The sequence below is a fragment of the Balaenoptera physalus genome, assembly GCF_965194825.1.
Source record: "Balaenoptera physalus genome assembly, chromosome: 15".
Classification (NCBI taxonomy): Eukaryota; Metazoa; Chordata; class Mammalia; order Artiodactyla; family Balaenopteridae; genus Balaenoptera; species Balaenoptera physalus.
The window spans coordinates 89774668-89790400 of record NC_138894.1 but is presented as its reverse complement, the minus strand read 5'-3'; the positions used below and the strand labels follow the sequence as shown (position 1 = coordinate 89790400).

Here is a 15733-nt window from a genome sequence, read left to right as displayed (position 1 = left end):
AACCCTGGCCTTGCATCCTTCGGAGATTCCCTCCCTCCCTAGGAGACCAAATCAGGCACCAGAGACAAAGTATAGGTCTCTGGGGGAAATTCATTGTTCTTTCTCTGGGATCCTTTCTGCCCAGGGCATTTACAGAGCTAACCACTGTGGTCACTGTCACGATATGAGTCAATTGCACACCCACCTGCATTGTTTCATGAGACTCAGGTGAAGAGGGGCGAGCCTGCACCCTCCTGTCTCCCCTCCCCCTTGCAGAGCCCTTTCAGTTGTGTAGGTAGTTGATCTGGAAAACTTCAGAATTCCCAGGATTGTTACTGTCACTGGATAGAAGGACGGAGATTTCCGGCTAGAATAGGGCGACTTAGATCATTCTCGTGGCTTTTCTGTGTAGAGAAAAGTTCTGCCAGTCGAGGAGTTGTAATTGTTTAGCCTTACACATCATCAGCCTCCTCTAGGTGTCCCTCCTAGGAGGAAGGTCAGCAGCCTGCTGAGTCTTGAGGCTGGGCAAGCCTGGCACTCTCTGTATCACAGCTGGGCTAAGCACTGAACAAATCCTGGGGATCACCGCTCCTTAATGTATAGGGTTCTAGAACTTAAAAATCTTTCAGGTGAGCAAAGGCCATGTATTTCACATGATGGCCATTTCCAGCCTCAAAGTGGATCTGTGTGTTGAGCATCTGCCTCCCATTTTCCAGATAGTGAAACCGAGTCTGAGTCTTTTTAGGATCGAGGGTGCTTGCGTCGCTTTGCCCTGGCATCACTCCTCCCTCCTTCCTCCTCCAGAGGCTGGAGCAAGTTTACTCATCCCTGTGGTTTCCTTCTCCCCTTCCGAGTTGGGCTGAAAGCAGCAGGTCCAGGGATTGGCCCAGGGGATCACCTCAGCTGTCCTGGCTGAGTCACAGCTGGGTGACTGCTGGGTTGCAGACAGCTCGGCAAGGGCCCTCCCAGGGGGACTCCAGCCAGGGCAGGATCAGCAGGGCAAGGGCTTTGGTGAATCCAGCTCAGCTTATACTGAAACGTGATCTAGTGTTTTCTCCTCATTGCTTGTTGGAAACAAATTCTCCCTGCAGAGTCTCGACTTGTTGAGATGTAGTGGAAGTAATGGGGATAGCAGGGAAAGATAGCAGATGACCCTAAACTTCTACCTAGAGCCAGCCGGCTTCTTCAACGAGCACCAGAAGCCTTCCCCTTCCCGACATGTCTGGGAGGGCTGGAAAAAATCTCAGTCTTAGAGCGGCCAGAACTGCACTCGTGTTTCCTTCCGAGCCCGCATCTTCCTTCTTCCCTCTGCATCTCAGTAAAGAGCACTAAGGTAGGCGAGGAAGGAGGGGCGGGCTGCCCCGGCACTGCCTGCGAGGGAGGCTCCGCCGCCTGGGGCCGGGCGGGCCCTGAAAGCAGCCGAGTGGCCCGGGTCTCGTGAGGCCCCTCGCGCCACCCCGCTCGCCCCGCCCCCGGGGGCCGGGCCGCGCAGATTGGGAGCGCGAGGCGGGCTGGGTGTTTGCATACAAAGGCGGCCAAGCGCGCTGCGCCGCAAGGTGAGTAACAGCCTCCCCGCCGCCAGCCTCCGGTGTCGAGTCTCCGTGGAGCCCCGGCCAAACCCCGGCCGCCGCCGAGGTAGGGGCCACAGCCTCTGCAGGGCCGGGCTGGGCCGGGCGGGGCGCGGCCCGGGGGCGGGGGGCGCGGTCGGGCCGCTGCCGGCCGGGGGATGCGGGACGACGTGACGCCCGGGGACCACACTCTGTCCCCGCGGCCCTTTCGGGGCAGGTGTTTCGGAGAGGGAGGCGGAGAACAGGCCCAGGGACCCGGCGGCCTCGTGAGCATCCCTCGGGCCTTCTCCCAAAGGGCTGACCTTGATCGGCGTGGCGAACTCGAGGGGTGGCCGCGGGACTCCGTCCTGGCAGGGCGTGTGGGTTGTACAGCAAGCAGCCCTTGCTTAGAGCCGGGGACTTTTATGAAACTGTTCGGGGAGGTGGGGGTGGGTTATTTAGGATACCTGCTTTGCTGTTGAGGGAACAGGCTCGGGGAGGTTGACTTAGGTGCCCAAGGTCACACAGCTGCTGGGCGGCAGGCTGAGCCCGGGTTGGAATCCTGGTTCTCGGATTACAGTCTGGTCCCTCCTCTGCCAGCTTCTGTGCACCTTTCCTGCAGCCTGATGGGTGCTAGGCCTTCCATCAGATGCCCCTGCAAATAATTTTATTTTGGGGAAGGCGGGGAAGATGTAGGATGAAAAGTAGAGTTTTGGAAATAACTTGAAGTGACGTGGAGCAAGAGTGTGTATAGATAACTGGCTGAAAATTTGCGTGGAGGGTAGTGGCTGGAGAACGCAGATGTCAACCTCGTTTTTGACCAACAAACAGGAACTTGACTAAAACAACTGGCCATGTTAATTCAGAGAGTTTTTAGAGCCCAGTAGTTTCCAAGAGTGGTTTGGAGAGATGAGCTTATCAACTGTTTTTATGGGAGGGGGTGGGTAATGGTGGGGGGTGATTGTGAAATTTACTGTTTGTCCCTGTTCTATGTTTTGGGTCTTATGAATTAAAGTAAACAATTGCGGAATGTATAGCAACTGAGAAATAAACACACACGTATGCGTCTTCCCCCCAGAAATGGTGGAAATCTAAGAGTTTGTCTTCCGGTTCTGTATTTTGATAATGCTTCATTCACATCTGCCGACATCTGTTTTATTATCGAGTGTTTTTGTGTATGGGTGTGTGGTTGGAGCTTTTATGCTTGTTTGTGTGGAGGGCCGTATGGTGTGGAGCCAGGCCTGGACAGAGCCCTGGACATGAACTTAGTGGGCCTGGAGGCCTGGGCTCTCGTCTGGGTTCTGCGTTAGCTTGGCAGTGGGGCCCTGCCCAGGTGCCTTCACCATCCCGGGTCTCAGTTGTCAAAAATCTCAGCACTCTGGAAAAGAATGGCTGCAGGGGACAGACCTGCTGAGTCTTGTTGCAAGGGAGAGAACTTGGGCACTCGGGTGGGGCACCGATGGATCTCCTGGTCTTGAGGGGACCTCGGAAAGGCTGGGAAGTCTGCCCTGGGAAGGGGTAGGGTGGCCAGCCTGGCCAGAAGGAAGTCTGTAAGCCTGCCCACCACCCAGTCAGCTGTGTTCAGGGCCCTGGACCAGAGGGCGGGGGTGGAGGGCATGAGATGGAGAGAGATTTCAAAAGAAGGGCCTGAGGCCTATGGGGCACACAGGCTGGTGCAAAGAACTTGGCTTTATAGTTTTACCCACTTACCCACTTGTAACTTGGGCCAAAGACACATTCTCTTGAGTGTCTCTTGAGTGTTTCTTCTCCTAGGAAATGAAGGGAGAATCACACCCATTTGCAAGTTATGGTAAAAGTTCACTGAGATATACAAGAGCCCCTGGGAAAGAATGCGGGGTCCCTGTGGTCATTGTTACTTTAAGAGAGGAACACAGGGTGCCAGTGTGGAGGGCTAATTGTAGAGTTGGGACAGTCCTGCCTGACACTGGCCTCTGGGCTGTAAATCAGCGCTGTGGGACCCCCTCTCACACTGTGAGTGGACCTCCCCTGGGTCCTTTCTCTTCTGGGTTCAAGGTCTGAAAGGTACCTAAGTGTGATGAATTGATTTAGGTGGGGGTGCCGATGGGGATGGGTGAGGCTGAAAGCAGCTCATTCCAGGGAAGGCCTGTTGGCGGGGATGGCTTTTGGAGCATTTTGAAAAAGATCTAGAAGATGGTGGTCCAGTTAGGACACTGAGGCTGGTGGTTTGACCTGTCTGCACTTCAGCTTCCTCAGCGTGACCGAGCCGTGAGAACTGGGAGCTGTTGAGGTGACAAGGAACATGCGAGGCCGTGATGCACGGTCAGTGTTGGGGCGAGTGCCCTGGGGAGGGCGGGTCAAGTCCCACTTCTTAGGTTTCACTGAACCCTGGCCGGGTTTATTACGCCCTAAGCCCACTCACTTAGAATCGGAGTGGGATTTGTGAAAAGAAGCCGAGCAAAGCCCGAGCAAGCCCGAGCAAGCCCATCAGCGGGAGCTTTCTAATCTGTGAGCAGAGGGTCCAGAGAGAGCAGGGGCCTGACACCTGCTTTCATTCCTGGCAGCAGGTCCAGCTGGGGGAATGCCATGTGCTGGGCTCAGGAGACCCTCCTGACAGTAGGGGGGGCTGTCAGGGAGACTGTGACCTGCCCCCCTGTCCTGTGTCCTCCACACTTCCCTGTGTGCCCCTTCTCCTTCCTCTTCCCATGTCTCCCCCCGACCCCGCCCCACCTTTTATTTAAACAGTAAGAAGTGAATACTGGCACAGGCCAGTATTCTTCACAGAGCAGCCTGTCACCCTCTGGTCCTAAAATCAGTTTAGTAGCCCCATGGGCATTTTAGAAAAGGTGAAATAGAATAGAAAAGAAAATCCCAGACCCGGACATACTAATCTGAGGTTAGGTATTGTTTTGTGAAACTTGTTTAGCTGAGATGCGTGTGTGTGTATGTGTGTGTGTGTGCACGCGTGCCCCCGCGTGCGAGCTCTGGTGGAGGGAAGGGGGGTGTGTGAGACCAAGTGCCTGGTTTGCGGGGAGGGGCCTGCGTGTGTCAGGTGTTGGCCCCCCGGCAGTCACCGCCCGCTGGGAGGTGACCCAGGGTGGTTCTTCCGCATCCGCTGTGCAGCTGGAGTGCGGGTGGGAGCGAAGGGACAGAGCTCTGCCTGGAGAGGATGCTTTTCCGCGCCGGTGATGGAAACCACATCTCTCAACACTCTGAGCAGGTTTGGGATTCTTGCGACAACTTTTTTTCCTGGTGCTGGACGCTGGGCTTTCGAGTAAAGAGCTACAGGTTGTTAGAGCAGAGTCATGGCTCTGCCTCGACTGCCTGTTTACTCCTAAGGCCGACCCCAGACCCTGCATTCGAGACACTCTGCGTGCGCAGTGATCCTGGGACACGATCAGCACGCTTCCACCATGTGCCCTGTTCCCGGAAGGCCCGTTATCTCCTTGGACACATGTCTTCTCTCTTTTTGGTGAAATCTTCCTCTGCATTCACTGGTCTCTCTAGGCATCCACCTTTGGTTTACAAAAGATAGAAGCAGCGAGGGTCCTGGGATAACGGGGCACCCACAAGGCAGCTCCCCGCTTTGGCCAGAGAATTTCCTGCCGGTGAACTCTGCATCACCCCAGCCTGTGGCCCAGTCTTCGGGTTGCCTTTGGGCTCAGATTTTTGGATAAAATGGAAATGTATTCCCAGCCTGTTGGAATCTAACCATACCCTTCTGATATTTCTGTATTAATTTCAACCAGTAGTATTCTTTGGCCCTGTCTTTTCGGGAGGGTGCGACCTAAATAGCTGACGTATGCAAAGCGCTGTCAGGCTGCAGCCTTAACTCACAGTCCGGCCTTTGGCGCCGTTGGTGACCAGAGGGTTAGCACCTGGCTTTCGTTTGGCCGTGCACTTGGAAAAGAACTCCACGTACACCCATCCTATGAGGTGGGTGCTGTTAGGGTCGTCCGTTTTATAGATATGAGACTGAGCGGCCAAGGGGTCGGTCAGTCGTTCATGGTGACGGCTTAGCAGGTGGTGGAGCTGGGAGGTGAAGGCCAGCTGTCTGCCTCCGCGGCTCTAGCTCTTACCCCTGAGCTGTAGGCAGCACTCTTGAGCATCCAGGTGATATTTGGGTGGAGGGAGCAGGGGTCGTGCAGAAGTCACAGAAGCAGGGCTTTCTTTTTGGCCAAGACACAGACCTGGACAGGGGGCCCTTGCGGCGGTGCAAAGAGAGGCTGCAAGCCCTGTGCTCCATTCGTGAGTTACGGGGTCAAGAGCTGGGGGATCGGGGTCTAAACCTGGGCCTGTTTTTCCAGCACATTGGCCACCGGGGTAGTTCAGCCGCCTCCACCCTCCACCCCCCTCAGGCCTTTTGTGCTCCTTGGCAGGGACCTGAGAACACTCATCACACGGGACTGTAAGATTGGAGCGTTGCACAATCCCAACGCTGGAGGAGCGGTCACCCATCTGACCTTTCCGACCAGAGCAGGACCTCCCCGCATCGCCCCCTCCTGTCCAGCAGTTTCAGTGCTGGGGAGACCCTGACACTGAACAGGCCAGAGTTTGCCATCCCTCCCCCAGTTCTCTGAGGTCATTAAAAATTAACGTTAAAGCAGTACATGCGCATGTAGAAAACAAAACCCAGGAACCAACGCGGTGGAAATATTCGTGATGGAAAGTGAAGGTCTCCTCCCCTTCCCCAGGCCTGTTCCCTAGGGTGAGCCTGTGAAGCTTGTTTGGTATGTACATCAGTCCATAATCTTTTTGTGCATATGAGAACATGTGTAAATGTAATTCTTAAAAATGGGTTCATATTATAAATATTTTTGTACTTTTTTCACACAGTATATATACCTTTTCATGTTAGTATTTGGAGAACTACCTCTCCCTCTCTTTCTTTTTTTTTAACAGCCTCATAATATTCAATTATATGGTGCGGGTGGTCCCTAATTTACTGAACTGAAGTCCTGTAGGTATTTGTTTCTAATTTTCCTTATTATAATCAGTGCTCTGATTACTGTTTTGTACATAGCAGAAGAATTGCTGGAGTTTGCTGGTGTGTGCAAAAAATGACAGCTGTTGCCACAGTGCTTCCCCTGTTTATTACCCCACCGGCAGGGAGTGGTGAGTGTTTGTTTCTTTCCTGTTCTCACCAGCCCCTCAGGTTTTTACAAAATGCTTTGATTTTGGACCACCTGAAATGCCTCCTTTGATTTGCATATCTTAAATTATGAATAGGATTGAGTATCTTCTCATACATCATTGACCAAATGGACTTCTTTCTCTGTGAACTCTCTCTCTTTTGCTCATTTTTCTATTGGGTTGGTCTGAGGCCATCTTAAATTGACATTAATATTTTAGAGGTGGATGGTATTAGCAAAACCACAGGGTTACGAGAGCTGTGGCTGGGGTATTGAATTTTGGCAGAAGTTCCAAGAAAGCAGTGTTTCTTGGCAATCTGTGAACCCTGGAGAAGGAGTCTGCCAATTTTGGATGAAATGCTGATTTTTCTGATGTAACTAACAATGAGGTGGCAAGTCATGAGACCTCCCTTACCTCACGTTGACAAGTGTTCGCAGCGCTGCCCTCTGGGCCCGTACGAGACTGGGGTAGCTGGCGCGTTCGTGCATCTGCTGTGTGCCCGGAGTGTGGGGACTCCTCCCGTGTGGGCGGCCTTCAAGGAGGAGAATACCTCCTGGGCCTTCCCTCTGTCTTTGCTGAGTGTCTGGAGTTATTCTGGACGCCCACTTTCCTGACTGACTTCCACAGAGTGACAGCCCCCTGCATCCTGGACACACTCACGCCCCACGCCTCCTGCCATACCCTGCGTCCTGCAGGGTGGCCTGGAGCTGGCTCGCCCTTCCTCTGGGCCTGGAGCTGAGCTGTGACGGGCAGGACCCGCTTAATTCAGAGAGGGCTTTGGCGCGGGGACCCCAGGGCGGGCAGGTTTTGCTGCTTCATCACTTTTGTCAGGAGGTATTGATACTAGTCTGACCTGCAAGCTTTTCAAAAGCATCGCAAGTTTTTCTGGTGAATTTTTCTTACTTTGGACCAGAGTGCCTCCTGAAGAACACTGGCCTGCCAATAAAGTCCCTGCATCCCCAGGGGTACTGACGGACACAGAAGTTTGCTCTCTTGTGTACGAAGTTTCTCGTAGCGCTCCGTTCAAGATGGTCGGACTAACACAAGGGGCAGCTGCTGCCAGACTCACCTGGTCCAGACTGGCCAGGGGGAAGAGACTTGCCCCAGCGTGTACTGTCAGCGCGGCAGGGGTGGCGTGAAGCCCAGGCACCTGGACTTCCAGTCTAGCGTTGTTTACCCTGCATCACGCTGCACCTAAGTCATACTTCCTCGTTGGTCTTTTGTATATAATTTATCACACTTGCCAACTGATAAATATCAATGCACAGTGCTCTGAAGAAAGACTTCTTCTTTGCCGTTACTATAAATAGCAAGAGGAAGGTACGCAGTTTATAAACCAATTTCATTTCCATGTAAGTCTTATTAGTCAAAATATCATTTTTGGAATTTCTTAGAAATTGTCTTTTTTTAATGCTTTGTATGAAAACCAGCGTTTGCCTCGTAACCTCCCAGGTGAATGTGATCTTGGCCAGTTCTGAAGCAGCACGATGTTTATATTGTTACTCAGAGCTGGTCAGACCTCACATTTGGACCCCAGACGTGGAGACAGAGTCTGGAATGCGCTCAGCGGAGATCAGCCAGGGGTGATGGGTGGAGGCCCCCCACCCATCCCTGTGAGGCCCGGCTAGAGTGCTAGGGCACAAGGGGCAGTCACACAGCCGTCCTCAGATGAAGAGAGAGACGTCCCGGGGCTTCGGGGAGCTGCGGGGAGAACCCCAGGGAGGCAGCTTCTGTCGTGTCCTTGAGGAAGAATGGTCCTAGCTAATAAAAGCCAAATGGCTTAAATACGCCCAGCAGCAGATGCTGACTCTCCCAGAGGAAATTCTTCAGCGTCCAGAAAGGTTATAGATGGACGTCCACGTTCAGTTGTTCAATAACTGAGCCAGCTAAGATGTAAGACTTTCAGCTTCTCAGGACAGGAATTAGCCTTGGCTGGTGCCAAGCCCACTGCCGGGCACAGGTGAGCGTTTGTGTCATCTGCTGGGTGCAGGGGGAGCGGACGTGTGTGGGAAGGGGTGGGATTGGCTAGTTACTCACCAGTCCTGAGAGGTGACTCTCAGACGCTTGGGGTAGATCTGGATAAAAAGGAGGAGGAGGAGAAGGTTTTATCCATGGGTATTTAATTTAGATTTTAATGGTAAAATCTCTTTGCCCATTTTCTTCGTTAACTCAAAAGTAATGAGACCCTTTCCAGAGCTGCAAGGTCCCTGGGGCGTGGCCCTGACTATTAGCTGGTGGCAGGGCTCAGCCGAGCCTGTGCGCCTGTCCCGAGCACCTTCTGGTTACCTGCGTGTGCCACCTGGAGATGTCAGAGGATGAGGCTGGTCTGCCGCTCCTGGACCAACCGGCAAGCACAGACATACCCCTGGAGCAAGCAGACCAATTTCCAAGCCAGCAGATAAAACTCTTAAAATGTACCGTGGTGGATAACTTTGCCTTCAAAGTTAAGTGAATAAGAGAGAAGTGGAGAAGTGAATATATTTGGAGAAGTGAATATATTGGAGAAGTGAATATATTTGGAGAAGAGAAGTGAATATATTTTTAAATGCTGTGCGTTATATTTACCTTTCCGCAGGTATAACTTAAAGTCTGCGTGAGCTGCCCCCTATGTAGGTCGGACCATCAAGTCATACGGGAGGTTGGCAGGATTGTCATAGTGTTGGATGTAGACCGAACCTGGGTTTGGATAGTACTTCCACCACTTACCCTGCCCAGGTTATATATAGACTCTCTGCAAACTGGGAAGATTATATCCCTTGCATCATTATGATAACTAAGCAAACAATTTAAACTCTTGATTATTATCCCATCTGGACAGTGTACCAGCCTTAATGGTGTGTGAAAACGGACAGCAGGTTTAAAGGTTTGTGTCACACTGGTTTGCTGCGTTATTGTCTTTGCCTAGCGTTGCCAGTAAATACCCACTCAGTGGACGTTGAGAAGTCCCTCGGAGGCGCTCCTTTGAGCAGAGCAGCTGGCGGGCCGGCACGCTGGCCCCGGAGAGCAGTAGCTGGTTGGGCTTCTTGGGGGGTAACCCTGCTGCTGATCACGGGAACACAAAGTCAGAGGCCTCGCCCTGCGTGATGTTGGGTTGGTTTTCCAATCAGGACACTCCCTGCATGTGCCTTAAACCCAGATTCCGCAGGAGTCCCTTAGGCACCTGCTGTGAGGGGAGAGGTGACAGAGCACAACGGCTGCGTGCACAGGGGGTGGATTCCTGGCAGGCTCGCTCCAGGAAGCCGTGAGTCATCCTGAGGACAGAAGTGCCAAAGATGTCTTCAGATCCCAGACTGAAGGAAGGAGGGTGTCTGACCTTTTAGGCCTTGAGGACTGTGGGGGAAGGTTTTGGATTGACCTTCTGCAGTCCCGAGGAGGGGTAGCTGAGGGAGATGTGAACGCTTCTGAAAATGTCACACCCAGAGCCCACGACTGAGTCCGACTTATCGAGTCATTTGCTCAGGGAAGAAATGGCAGACGTTTGGCCTGTGCTTTCCAAGGGCAAAGACCTTTTCAAAGTCACTGTCTTGTACCTCTCATCAGAGAGGCCATGTGAAGACCTGGCTGCCGTGCACACAGCTCACAAGTGCCGGAGGAAGGCGAGCACGTCCAGGCCTTCGGAGCCCCATTGACTAAACACACGTGCGCACCTGAAAGCGGGGAGCTATGTTTTTTTTTTTTGTTTTTTTTTGTTTTTAAATTTATTTATTGATTGATTTATTTTTGGGTGTGCTGGGTCTTCGTTTCTGTGCGAGGACTTTCTCTAGTTGCGGTGAGCGGGGGCCACTCTTCATCGCGGTGCACGGGCCTCTCACTATCGCGGCCTCTCTTGTTGCGGAGCACAGGCTCCAGACGCGCAGGCTCAGTAGTTGTGGCTCACGGGCCCAGCTGCTCCGCGGCATGTGGGATCTTCCCGGACCAGGGCTCGAACCCGTGTCCCCTGCATTGGCAGGCAGATTCTCAACCACTGCGCCACCAGGGAAGCCCCCAGGGGAGCTATGTTTATCTGTGACCTTACTGAGGACTACAGCCTGGGTGCTCCAGAGAGGCAAGGGGGGAGCCAGGGGATAGAGGAATTTTTTGCTGAAAACAAAAAATGTAGTTGAGCATCAAAAGACTACTGCTAATGACAAAACCCCAGACATCTCAAGTTAAAGATTTGAGGGCTTGTCTATGAACGGGAAGATGCAAGAGTCTGGGCTCATTGAAATGAATTCTCTGAAATAGATTTTAATTGTCTAGAGCCTGTGTCCTGTTTTTCTCCATCCTGAGTTCCCTCCAGGGCGCACCGTTGGGGCGGCTGCAGTGGCGGTGGGTGGCTTGATGGTCCGGCGACATTCACTGTTTACCAGAATGGCAGGCAACGCTATTTGTTTACTGAAATGGCAGGCAGCATTTTTTTTTTTGTCCATAGCCCCAATTTTATGCAGTTTCTATTTTTCATACTTATCCTTTATCTTTCATGGCCTGTTTGTTGTCAAGAAACGTGTTACGAGCTTGTTACCTAAACTGCGTTTGTAGTGAATTTAGTTGGGGGCATTGTCTTCATGAGTTTCATGTTCCTGGGAGAGAACAATTCCCGTTTTCTTAATTTCTTCTAATTTTTGAATTTTAACACTGTTCTCCTCATACCCAGACTTGCTAAGCTACTTTGAGGCGGTGTGTGCACATCTGGAATTTTTTATGATGGGACAAAAAAAAATGCCCAAACAAATCCCTCTCCCCTACATCCCTGCTCTCCCCCTCTCCCTGCCAAAAAGCAAAAAACAAACAAAAAAAACCCCCAACAACCCTAAAACAAAAAAACAACTCCAAACCCCTGGTTTCTTGCTTGGGATGAAAACTTGCTTTTATGATGCTGTTATGACCAGGTCATAGAATCATCAACTTAGAGCCCCATTCTTGAATTTCCTTTACAGCCTCTTTGTTGGATCGTGGTTGAGATTCTTTGAATACTCCCATTGACGCTGAGCTCACTCCCTCTAATGAGTCAGTTCTCTTAGAAGCTTGGTCTCGTAGATTGTGCTTTCCACCCTGGCTCTGGGATGGCCTCTCTCTGATTCCGACTTTAATTACAATCTCTGATCACCTGGGTAGCACTGGATACCCTGTAAACGTGTGCCGAATGTTACCGACTTTTAGAACTAGACGACTGCCATCTGTTTTGCTAAAGCCACACGACTGGTTTTTCTTTGACTGGGCCTCATCCATTTATACCAGTTCTGTCCAGCAAGAAGGGGAGGCAACGCTACGCACTGCAGGACAGGGAGTTCCAGGGGTTCAACCTGGGCCCCCGTCCTCACTGCCGCTTACCAGCTGTGCTGCCCTGAACACCACGCAAGCCCGGCGCCCCAGTTCCTTGTCAGAGATGGGGTAATGATGTCGGTCCTGAGTACTCACCTATTATGCAAAGGAGTTTCATAGATTTGCATCAGATGAGCTGCCCTGGGCAAAGGAGTTTCGTGTGTCGTGAAATGCTGAACAAATGTCGTGTGGAGGCTTGTGTGGCCTTTCACCTGGGATTCAGGAAAAGGTGATTATTAGTGATGAGTGGCCTGCCGAGGATTTGCAGCACCCACGGGGTGGGCTTTGGGTCTGATGGCTTTGGAGTATTCCTTGTTCTCCAGAGTCGGTAGGCACCCGTCGTGGTTTTCCAAGCCCATTTAAATCTTTCTCCAAACCATCATTTTATCTTCTTGCCTCCACTTATTATCCCTGGAGTTCCTGGTTGTTGCGTCAGGTAAGAAGCATGTGCGTCCAGGCTGCACCTGCAGCTCCCCGGAGAGCCTCACGGAAACAAGGATCGGTCTGGGGGCGAGGGGGCTGGGGTGACCGACAAAAAGTTAGCATCATACGGCAGTAGAATTTGTTTTCTCAGAGAACCCGAAATTCTGTTTCATTCTGGACGTCCTTTCAAAGATGATCCACAGGTTAGCCTTTGCTGAAATTCTAGTAGAGTTAGGGAATTTGCTTTCAGTAGTTCTCTTTCATTAGCTTCTGGTACGTTTCCTCATTTCTCTTTATGTGATGACCTGTCTCCTCGTTCCTCATTAAAGCACTAGAATATTGTGCCTACCCGTGTGGCCATGTCTGCCCCGGGGGCCCCCTCTGTGACATAGCTCCGCATCCCCCTACCTGCCACCGCTCCAGTCGTGTTCTGCCATGATGGTCACCAGGGAGAAATAGGCTTCTCCTGCACTCTGGTCCGTCACTCTGGGACGTGCGTTTGTTTCAAAGTGATAAGAGTAGGACTGAGGCAGCTTTGATTGTGCATCCTCTGTTTCCATCGAACCAATGCAAAAGCGTTCGCAACCAATGAAGCATTTTCCCTTTTTGGAAGACAGTCACCATATAGATTTAATTCAATCACGTCATTCCACACGTACCTAGCTTAATAGACAAGTACAAGAGATTAGGCTCCTGGCAAATGCTGAAGAATGTAGTCAAAGGCAGCCTGGGAAGTTAAAGGAAACGTGGTCGTGTGTGGCCGCAACATTTCCTGGGTCCCTGGCCCCCTCCCTGTCCTCAAGGAGGGCAGACAGCTTGGTGGATGGGGTCTCTCCAGCCACTTGACAAATGACAGTCTGCGTTTATCAAGCAACTGCCCAGGATGGGAGGGGGTGGTGTTAACTGAACAGGAGGGCCAGTGGAAGGTTCAGTTCGCAAAACAATGAGTGATTTTGGGCGTGTAGATGAACAAGGTATCCTGACATGCAGATGAGGACGTGGAGGATGCGATGGGAAATACAGGTTAAGGGGTGATTGTAGAACTCTTGCGGGAGTTAAAGAGATGAAGGTAGAAGGAAATGATGAAGGTGAGAAAGGTTTAACAAAAATGGTGATTCTGAGAGTTGTGTTTACTGAGACAGTTTTGCACTCTTTGACCTTTGCTAAGGTGAGGTTCCTCAGCCTGGAGTGGTGATCCACCAGCCTTCTTGGAGAGGAGTAGCTCCGACTTCGGTGTTGCCTATCGTAGCACCACTGTGTCACGGCCGGGAAACACAGCCACAGTATGAAAATGGAGACACTGTTATTTCCTAGATAACATGCCTTCGATGATAGTCTCCTTGACAGAACCGGGAAGGGAATTAAAATCACTTTTATCCACTTGCATAATAAATGAGTGGGAATGATTCCTGAATTGATGATTAAAGGGGTTGGCCTAAAATAATTCAAAGCCCCGTATTTAGGTTCTTTTTTTTTTTAAATTAATTAATTTATTTTTGGCTGCGTTGGGTCTTTGTTGCTGCGCGTGGGCTTTCTCTAGTTACGGCGAATGGGGGCTGCTCTTCGTTGCGGTGCGTGGGCTTCTCATTGCGGTGGCTTCTCTTGTTGCGGAGCACGGGCTCTAGGTGCGCGGGCTTCAGTAGTTGTGGCACACGGGCTTAGTTGCTCCGCAGCATGTGGGATCTTCCTGGACCAGGGCTTGAACCCGTGTCCCCTGCATTGGCAGGCAGATTCTCAACCACTGCGCCACCAGGGAAGTCCCTAGTTTTAATAATTGATGCTCTTCAAGCTGAAGACTGTTGATTATGAATGTTGTAGCTAGAATCCCCGGTGGGGATACGCTTTTGGATTTTTGTGTTCCGTGGTGTATTATCTATTTGGGTCTAATACCACTACTGCAGTGGTTTCTAACTTAGGGAAGAGTATCCGGAAAGACACTGTTCCAATGGCCTGGGAAAATCTTAGAAAGGTAGTAGCATTCCAGGAGGTCAAGCTGGAAGATGTCATGTTGAGAAAAATATATTTACCTGTTTCCTAACCTCAGAGTTAAGCACAGCTTAGAGAGCCCCAGTTTGGCCAGAGGGTTTTTTTGGAGGTTTGGCTCAGCTTTCCTTGAAAAACTTTTGAACAAGGGTTGTGGAATCCCGTTTCACGTGGTCAGTGAAGCCTTGTCAGGTGAAGCAGGTGTTTCCTGCCAAATTCTGAGATTAAAATCAGGAGATTGAAAAGTAACTTGGAATGGGGTGAGTGGAGGACAGGTGTCTCGAAGCTGTTCAGTGGAAGTTGCAGCATTTGTTTTGTGTACAGGTTTTGCTCATCTTCGGCTTCTCTTGAGGTCCTGAAGGCACTTTCTTCTCCAGGGCAAACGTTTCCCTCAGGGCCTGCTCGTGTGTCTCCGCGGACACCGTGGCCGGAGGGAGGTGAAGGGTGGCAGGGAGGGGACTCTGGCTGGCCTGGCTTCTTCGCTGACATCAAATTAGCTTCTTCCTTGAGCCTTTTACTTCAAACAGAACTGACGGAAGTGAAACTTGGGAACCGGTGCCCAGCTGGTTTATTCTTGTATTCGGTACCTATTCGCCAGCATGTATTTACAAGAGACCCTGGACGAGGGGAAGGTCAAGGAGAGTGTGGTTGCCTTCACGCCCCTCGGCCAGGCGGGCACTGGAGGTGACGTGGGCCCAAGCTGTCACTCAAAGAAACTTTTTAACCAAATAATGATGAGTTTTGGTTAAGGCAGTGTTCTCCTTTACCCTCCTTGTAAAAATATTTTTAAATGGTGGTAAAATGCACATGACATAAAATTTATTCTTTTAACCACTTTTGAGTGAACAGTTCAGTAGACTTAATGTAATACATGCACGTGGTTGTGCATTCACACAGTGGACGGTCACCCTCTAGCGCCAGAACTTTTCTCATCTTGCACAACTGAAGCTCTGTCCCCCTTAGACACGAACTTCCCCTGCCCTGTCCCCACCCGCTGGTAATCACCATTCTGCCTTCTGTTTCTATGGGTTTATCTGCTCTAGGTACCTCAGATAAGTAGGCGCGTACAGTATTTGTCCTTTTGTAACTGGCTTGTGTCACTTAGCGTAATGCCCTCAAGGCTCATGCATGTTGTAACATGTGCCAGAATTTCCTTCCTTTTTAAGGCTGAGTAGTATTCCATTGTGTCTATAATACTGCATTCTGTTTATCCATTTATCCATCTGTGGCCGCTTGGGTTGTTCCCAGCTTTTGGCTGTTGGGAGTAATGCAGCTGTGAACACGGGGGTGCAGGTTATCTCTTTGAGACCTAGCTTTCAGTTCTCTCGACTGTATACCCAGAGGTGGCATTGCTAGGTCATGTGGCAGCCCTGTCTTAAGTTTGTCGA

The 15733-nt window shown here is 51.2% G+C and overlaps 2 protein-coding genes across 14 annotated transcripts in view; one reads left to right on the top strand and one right to left on the bottom strand.

Annotated features, from left to right (window-relative positions):
• LOC309643282 (uncharacterized protein) overlaps positions 1-15733 on the bottom strand; it is a 437652-nt gene that overhangs the window by 240064 nt on the left and 181855 nt on the right. The window lies entirely within an intron of this gene.
• Positions 1-15733, top strand: part of LPIN1 (lipin 1) — a 219891-nt gene that overhangs the window by 55984 nt on the left and 148174 nt on the right. The window contains exon 1 of one of the 13 annotated variants that reach the window (XM_082425892.1): positions 1445-1535. The exons of 10 other annotated variants lie outside the window; for them this stretch is intronic. The gene's annotated coding sequence lies outside the window, so the exon portion shown is untranslated. Of the gene's footprint in view, positions 1-1444; positions 1615-6532; positions 6621-15733 lie in introns of those variants that run through there. 2 more of the 13 variants (XM_082425897.1, XM_082425898.1) reach the window with 2 other exon arrangements.